The sequence below is a fragment of the Loxodonta africana genome, chromosome 21 (genome assembly GCF_030014295.1).
Source record: "Loxodonta africana isolate mLoxAfr1 chromosome 21, mLoxAfr1.hap2, whole genome shotgun sequence".
Taxonomy (NCBI): Eukaryota; Metazoa; Chordata; class Mammalia; order Proboscidea; family Elephantidae; genus Loxodonta; species Loxodonta africana.
In genome coordinates this window covers 21876045-21884689 of record NC_087362.1, presented here as the reverse complement: position 1 = coordinate 21884689, position 8645 = coordinate 21876045, and the positions used below count along the sequence as shown (strand labels likewise).

Sequence of the window (8645 nt, the reverse complement as noted above, 5' to 3'; positions counted from 1 at the left end):
AGTGGTTGGTGTGCAAATTCAAATAATAGTTGTATTAACTGGTGTGCCTTGTAGGTATATGGACATTATTATTCTATCACTGATGGTGCTGTACTTCAGAATAGATCTTGAAATGTTCTTTTTGATGGTGAACGCAGCACCATTCCTCTTCAAGTTGTCATTCCCGTTATAGTAGGCCATACAATTGCTCTAGTCAAAATGGCCAATACCAGTCCATTTCAGCTCACTAATGCCTAGGATATCAGTGTTTATGTGTTCCATTTCATTTTTGATGACTTCCAATTTTCCTAGATTCATACTTCTCTCATTCCATGTTCTGTTTATTAATGGATGTTTGCAGCTGTTTCTTCTCATTTTGAGTTGTGCCATGCCAGAAAAGGAAGGTCCTAAAAGCTTGACTCCATCCAAGTTATAAAGGTCGACTCTACTTTGAGAAGGCAGCTCTTTTCACAGTCATCTTTTGAGTGCCCTCCAACCTGAGGGGCTCATCTTTCTGCACTATATCAAACAGTGTTCTTCTGCTGTTCATAAGGTTTTCACTGGCTAAATCTTTTCAGAAGTAGACTGCTGGGTCCTTCTTCCTAGTCTGTCTTAGTCTGGAAGTTCAGCTAAAACCTGTCTGCCATGTGTGGCCCTGCTGGCATTTGAATACCTGTGGCATAGCTTTCAGCATCACAGCAACAATCAAGCGCCCACACAATAAGACAAACTGACAGACACATGGGGGACTTATACATATATGTGCATATATTATATCTGTACATGTGTGCAGGCAGTAATAGAAAATATCTGAAAGTTGGGAGGTGAAGAGGGGTGAGGAGAGGAGGTTGAGACTGCAGAATGATTATATATTGGTTTTATGGGGGCAGAGATGGAGAAGAGCAGTAGAGGGTAAGAGAATGGACATGAGATATGGGATTTTTTAAAGATACATGGGTAAAGAGGACCTCTTTTATCTTTTTTGTGTGTTTTTTAAAGTAATTTTTCCCTCTGTTACGTTTTTAAGAGGTTCCTTTGGCTAAGAATTTGGATTTGAATCTATGTTTCTCTGGGAGAGAGCATTGTGATAAAGTAAACCTAAGATAAGAGAAGAAAGGTCATATATATATTTTCTTTTGAAAAAAGTGGTATCTGGGAAGAATACTAATTCATAACCTACCCTGGGAATAGACATGTTTATTTTAGTACAATAGTACAAAAAGAGCAAATCTGCAATGAAATGTATTTGTCTTAGAATGGTACAGAGCCTGAGACAAGGGTTTGGGTACAAATGATTTATTAAGAAAGTGCTCCAAGGAGAAACCTAGCCAGAGAATGGGGGAAACTTAACAGGAAATGGAGAGAGACCAAGCAATGGTATTGATTTCAGGGGAGATGTGGAATGTAAATTACATTTCAGTTTCAGTCCCATCCTAAGTCAAGGGATCTGGGTGTTCATACTAGTCCATTGGTTAAGGGCCATCCTAGAGCGGTGGTGCTAGGCAGGTAAACAGTCAGGCACTTCTGGCTCTGTGCTTTGTGGCCTAAGTGGGTCCATAATCCAGAGTCAGTTCTTGGAAGGGAGTTGCAGGTGTGGGCCATTTTAAGCAAAAGCACATGAAAGAAAGCACACGAAAGAAAGAGGAGGGGCTAGCAGAATAGGTAAAGAGATCCAAGGGGATCTGGGCACAGAATTTGTACTTTCCGCTTTAATAGCCTAGCCCTTTATGTATCTGAAGAAGTCCTGAACTAACCCCTTTTAAACGGGTATTGGTGCAATAGAATGTAATTGATAAAACTGAGTATTTCTTGAGTATTCATACTCTTTGTATTGTATTGTGCTAGGGAATGTAATGCATAAACCAAACCAAAACCAAACACATTGCTGTTGAGTGCAACCCTGTAGGACAGAGTAGAACTGCCTCACAGGGTTTCTAAGGAGTGACTGTTGGATTCAATCTGCTGACATTTTTGTCTGGTTACCAGCCGGGCTCTTAACTACTGTGCCACCAAGGCTCTCATGTAATGTATTGACAGAGAAATTTACATTCTTAGAAAATCCTAAGATTTGGATTTGTAAGAAATATTAAAAAGGTGTTATCACAAAATATTTCATAAAACAATAGGGCATTACTAATTGGCATAGTTTTCATAATAAAATTGTGCCGCTCATTTTGTTTTATTATATTTTATTTTACTTCAGTTTTATTGTTAGATTCACTCCCTATTTCTCCTCCAATTCCCATCCCTAACACTAATTATTAACATTCACTACATTTCATTTCTATTTCCTTTTCTGTGTGTGTGTGTAACTTTACAGCAAGTTGTAGACATTATGCCATTTCAATCCTAAATACTTCAGTGTGTATCTTCTTAGAACAAGAACATTCTCCTGCAATGATCATAACACAATTGTCATTTAGAAAAACTAACACTGATACACTGCTTTTATTTTATATAGTTACTGTTTAAATTTTACCTATTATCCCTATTATGAACCCTGGTGGTTCAATGGTTAAGCACCCATTGCTAACTGAAAGGTCAGCATTTCAAACCCACCAGTAGCTCTGTGGGAGAAAAGATGTGGTGATCTGATCACTAGCCATTAGAGAAATGCAAATGGTATCAATGAGATACCGTTTCACCCCAACATTACTGGCATGAATTAAAAAAAAAAAAGGAAATAACAAATGTCGGAGAGGCTACAGGGAGATTGGAACTCTTATGCATTGCTGGTGGGAATGCAAAATGACACAACCATTTTGGAAAATGATATGGCAGTTTCTTAGAAAGCTAGAAATAGAAATACCATACGATCCAGCAATCCCATTTCTAGGAATATATGCTTTAGAAATAAGAGTTTTCACACAAATAGACACATGCACACTCATGTTCATTGTGGCAATGTTCACAATAGCAAAACAATGGAAACAACGTAGATGCCCATCAATAGATGAATGGATAAACAAACATACACACAATGGAGTATTACACAACGATAAAGAGCAATGATGAATTTGCTAAGCATCTCATAACATGGATGAATCTGGAGGGCATTATGCTGAGCGAAATAAGTCATTCAGAAAAGGACTAATGTTTTATGAGACAACTACGGTAAAAACTCATGAAAAGGTTTACACACAAAAAGAAACAATCTTCGATGGTTACAAGGGAGGGGAGAGGTGGGGATGAAAAAACACTGAGTACACAATAGATAAGTGGTAACTTTGGTGAAGGGTAAGCCAGTACACGATACTAGGGAAGCCAGCACAACTTGTCCAAGGCAAAATCATGGAAGCTCCATAGACACATCCAAACACCCTGAGGGACTATATTGCTGAACTGAGGGCTGTGAGGACCATGGTTTTGGGGAACATCTAGCTCGACTGGCATAATATAGTTTATAAAGAAAATGTTCTACATTCTACTTTGATGGGTAGTGTCTGGGGTCCTAAAAGCCTGTGAGCAGCCATCTAAGATGCTCCACTGGTCTCACCCCTTCAGAAGCAAGGGATAATGAAGAAAACTAAAGATTCAAGGAAAAGATTAGTCCAAAGGACTAATGGTCCACATCTACCATGACCTCCACCAGACTGAGTCCAGTACAACTAGATGGTGCTCAGCTACCACCACCGACTGCTCTGACAGGGATCATGATAGAGGTTCCCTGACAGAGCTGGAGAAGAATGTAGAACCAAATTCTAACTCACAAAAAAAGACCAGACTTACTGGCCTGACAGAGACTGCGGCAACCCTGAGAGTTTGGCCCCAGACTACCTTTTAGTTCAGTAATGAATTCACTCTTGAGGTTCACCCTTCAGCCAAAGATTAGACAGGCCCATAAAACAAAATAAGACTAAAGAGGCATACCAGCCCAGGGGCAAGGACAAGAAGGCCAGAGGGGACAGGAAAGCTGGTAATAGGGAACCCAATGTTGAGAAGGGAGAGTGTTGACATGTCGTGGGGTTGTTAACCAATGTCATAAAACAATATGTGTACTAAGCCTTTAAAGAGAAATTAGTTTGCTCTGTAAACCTTCAACTAACGTACAACTAAAAAAAAAAAAAAAGAAACAAAAAAAAAGGAGAAAAAAAATCTGGAGATCTACTCCTACATAGATTTCAGCCAGGAAGCCCTATAGGGCATTACCACCAAGAGAAGAGCTAGGAGCAGAGCATGTCCTATATAATTGTTCTATGTGTTGTAAATCCTATGACTAGTTATATAGTGGTGCTATAACAGAAATACCACAAGTGGATGGCTTTAAAAAACAGAAATTTATTCTGTCACAGATTTGGAGGCTAGAAGTCCAAATTCAGGGCACTGGCTCTAGGGGAAGGCTTTCTTTCTCTATAGACTCTGGGGGAAGGTCCTTGGCTCTTTTCAACATCTGTGGGCCCAGTGTTCCTTGGAGCTCTTCATGTGTCTTGGCATCAGTTTTCCCCTGAGTCTAGGAGGTTCTCAGCACAGGAACTCCAAATCCAAAGGATGTTTTCCACTTTTGGCTCTTCTTTCTTGGTGGTAGTAGGTCCCCCTCTCTGCTCTCTCTTTTTATCTCTTATAAAAGTTGGTATGGGTCACACCTCAGGGAAATTCCACTTACCAGCAGAACAATTACATTAGCCCTCAAGGCTTGAAAATAATCCTCTGTTCTCTGAGACCATCTGGGCTGTGGTCCTGCCCTCCAGACTCTTGGTGTTGGCCATGCTTTCTGGGTTTTGGTTGGGACTGTGGGCTGCTGGGTCTCAAAGGGTGGGGCTACAGCCTCCTAGGTTTTAATGAGTCAGATCTTCAGCCACTTGGTTCCTGAGTGTGGGGCTGCCGTTCATGAGTGCCAGGGGGATGAGGCTGCATCCATTGCCCAAAGCTGAGGTGGTGGTTTTTCCATGCCCAAGGGCCAGAAGAATAGGGCTTGCTGGGGCAGAAGTGAGGTCACCATTCAGATGAACTAGGAGAATGGGGCTGACCAAAGCCAAGTGAGCAGAGTTGCTGTTCCGGTGGGCCTAGACAGTGGAGATGAAACCCAGGGCTTAGGGACTTCCACCAAAATCCAGACAGCATGGCCAACACCAGAATCTGGAGGGTAGGACCACTACCTAGATGGTCTCAGAGAAGAGAGGATTGTTTTCAAGACTTGGGAGCTAATGTAAATTGTTCTCCTGAGTTTTCGGTTCCTGTTATTCCTTCTTTCCCTCCAATTTCTCCCATTTGTAATGGAAATGTCTACCTTGTGCCTGTTCCACCATTGCAGTTTGGAAGCAGATAACTTGTGTTCTAGATTTCACAGGTTTCCATATGAAGAGGAATTTTGCCCCAGGATGAAATTTGGAACTGCAGTCAATTTAAGACTTTGGGGATGATACGATGGGGTGAACATCTTTTGCATGTGGCAAGGACATAAATTTTAGGGGGAGAAATGGTGGAATGCCATGGATTGAATTGTGTCTCCCATGATTCTCAGTGGTTTGGCAGTTATGTGATGATGTAGTTATCCCCCATGATGTGATCTGATGTGATCAGCCAATCAGTTGTAAGGGGTTTAGGGTGGGATGCAACACCATTACTCAAGTCACAGCCCTGATCCAATGTAAGGGGAGTTTCCCTGGGGTGTGGCCTGCATCACCTTTTGTCTTACAAAAGATAAAAGGAGAGAAAAGCCAGCAGAGAGAAAGGGGCCTCCTACCACCAAGAAAGAACCAGGAGCATGTTCTTTGGACCTGGGGTGCCTGCACTAAGAAACTCCTAGACCAGGAGAAGATTGATGACAAGGACCTTCCCCCAGAACCCACAGAGAGAGAAAGCCTTCCCCTATAGCTGGTATCCTGAATTCAGACTTCTAGCCTCCTAAACTGTGAGAGAATAAATTTCTGTTTGTTAAACACATCCAGTTGGGATATTTCTATTATAGCAGCACTAGATAATGAGGACAGAATTTGGGGATGAGAGATGTCAAGCTGCATGAAGGTTGCCCATGAGCTGAAGCTCGCGAGAGACAAAGACTTTCCTCCAGAGACAACAGAGAGTGAAAACCTTCCCCTGTAACTGGTACCATGAATTCAGACTTCTAGACTTCTAAACTGTGAGAAAATAAATTTCTGTTTCTTAAAGTCACCCACTTGTGATATTCTGTTATAGCAGTACTGGATAAGAAAGAATTATAGGGTTACTATGAATCAGAATCAACTCGACTGCATATCACCAGAACAACAACATTCCTATTACAATATCTGGCTTTCTCCCCCAATTACTTATCCTATCAATTGTCATGTATTGCAGTAAGTTATGCAATCATTTTAAATTTCATGTAAATACATCATTATAATTTATTTTTCACTTAAAATTTTATTTTTGGAAGAGTTCCACACTATCTCCAACTACTGATAAGTTGGAGTCAACCTTGTTTCTTGGCTATTTTCTTTCTAAAATTAATTCTAAATGCATAAGGATTTTTAAAATATTATTTTCTTGAAAGTGTGCATTAGATTACTAAAAAGTGTGCCAAAATATTCCATCATGTAATTTTTGTACAACGAGCTATTAAGCTCTTTCCATGTCCATCTACCAGGTACTATTTTAAGGTCTTTATGTATGTTATTCCTTTAATCCTCAGAGCAATCCCACAAGATAAATACTACTTACTATTATGTTATCCATTGTTACAAATGGCAAAATTGTGGCACATTAGTTCTGTCTTCCACAGTCTTTCACAGAATACAATTTAGCTATTTTGCCTTTGGATATTTATTTAATGTAGTACCATTTGTTCCCCGTGGAGAATTACTTGAGTTGAAGATCCATAACTTCATTTTATTTGAGAAAAATAAACCAAATGAAGCCCAATTGTGAAGAATTGAATAATTCTTTTTTCATTACCAACTGACCAAATTGTGAGTTCACTTAATATAAAGAAGAATGGCAGTAATATGATCCTTTATGGTGCCACACATAATCATCAAGTGCACTTAATTTCTCAATATTGACACCCTTTTTGTAAAACACATTCCTATTAAATTCATCTTATAACATGTTTTGAACGTTTTTGCCATGCTTTTTTCATTTTGGGGTTATCTATGTCTGTCCACCATCACTACTTCCTGTTACTATGTGTATTTAAGAGTTAACCTGGGTACAAGGGAACAAGGTTGTAAAAGTAGAGGGAGTTGGTGCCGCCATTTCTTCCGCCCTCAGGTCTCCGCTCCTTTTGAAGAACCTCCAGCAACGCCATGTTGGGGCAGAGCATCCAGAAGTTCACCACCTCTGTGGCCTGTAGGTGCCACTATGAGGAGGGCCTACGGTATATTTTTCATTTTCAGTGAGAAACAAGTGGTGGTTACTAATTATGATGACTTTGTACTTTGGATCTAGATCTGCTGTACATTTCTTTATAGTAAAACACCAACTGCTTAAGAAATAGTGATACTTAAGATCATCCATGAAACAGATAAGGAGCGTTTTAAGAAGTGCAACCTCTGAAAAAATGGATCAAATGAACTCATATAGCATACTGGATATGTTTGTAAATAAACATATTACATGGAAAAAAGTTTACTGAAACAAATAAGAGGTGGTTGTGCTAGGATGTATTCATGTATGAATTAGTATATCAGTGTGGTACTGTTATAATGCTTTAGGGAGCTCCTCACATCTCGGTTCTAGGTTCATTTTCTGTCATATGAAACTCTTCCCTCATCTAATCCCATCCTCATCTGGGAGCTGATGAATTGCAAGGTTATGTACTGCTTCATTATGCTCCAGATATGAACATCTAACTGCCAACTATTTCAAAAGCACCTCAATCTCAATATGGCCAAACTGTTATCAGGATCTTGCCCTTCAAATATATAGTTCTGTTTCAATGTACTCTGTCTCTCTGAACACAGTCATCTCTTCTCCGGTTGTTTAAGGCCTAATCTTAGATGTTATATTTGAAATCCTCCTTCCCTTTACATTCCGTTTTCAACTCAGTACCAAGCCCTCTACATCTACCTTCTAAATCTCTGTCAAGTCTGTCTGCCTCTCTCAATCTCTATTGCTATTACCTTAGTGAAAGCTCATGTCAGACTTTCCTGCTCTTTAAGATCTTTATGTATATTAACTTATTTAATCCTTACCCTATAAGCCTGATACTATGATTACCATCATTTTACATGTGTGGTAATATGGTGAGTATCTCACAAACAGTAAGGGAAGAGCTGAAATTGGAAACTAGTGTATTGAGTTCCTGAGTCTACGCCCATACACTAATTATACAGCAGTGCCTGACCTAGAGAAACAAATATTTTATTGGCATTAGATTCTGTTATGGATTGAATTGTGTCCGCTAAAAATATCTGTCAACTTGGCTAGTCCATGATTTATAGTATTGTGTGATTGTCCACCATCTTATCATCTGATATGATTTTCTTATGCGTTGTAAATCCTACTTCTGTGACGGTAATGAGGTGAGATTAGCGACACTATGTTAATGAGGCAGGACTCAATCTATAAGATTAGCTTGTGTCTTAAATCAATTTCTTTTGAGATATAAAAAAGAGAAGCAAGCAGAGAGACATAGGACCTCATTACCACCATGTAAAAAGAGCCAGGAGTGCCCATCCTTTGGATCCTGGGTGCCTGCACCTGAGAATCTCCTAGACCAAGGGGAGGTTGATGACAAGGACCTTCCT

General features: G+C 39.8%; 1 pseudogene; it reads left to right on the top strand.

Annotated features, from left to right (window-relative positions):
• The first annotated feature begins 7202 nt into the window (after positions 1 to 7202).
• LOC111752182 (cytochrome c oxidase subunit 7C, mitochondrial-like) lies at positions 7203 to 7426 on the top strand (annotated as a pseudogene).
• Positions 7427 to 8645: the final 1219 nt, after the last annotated feature.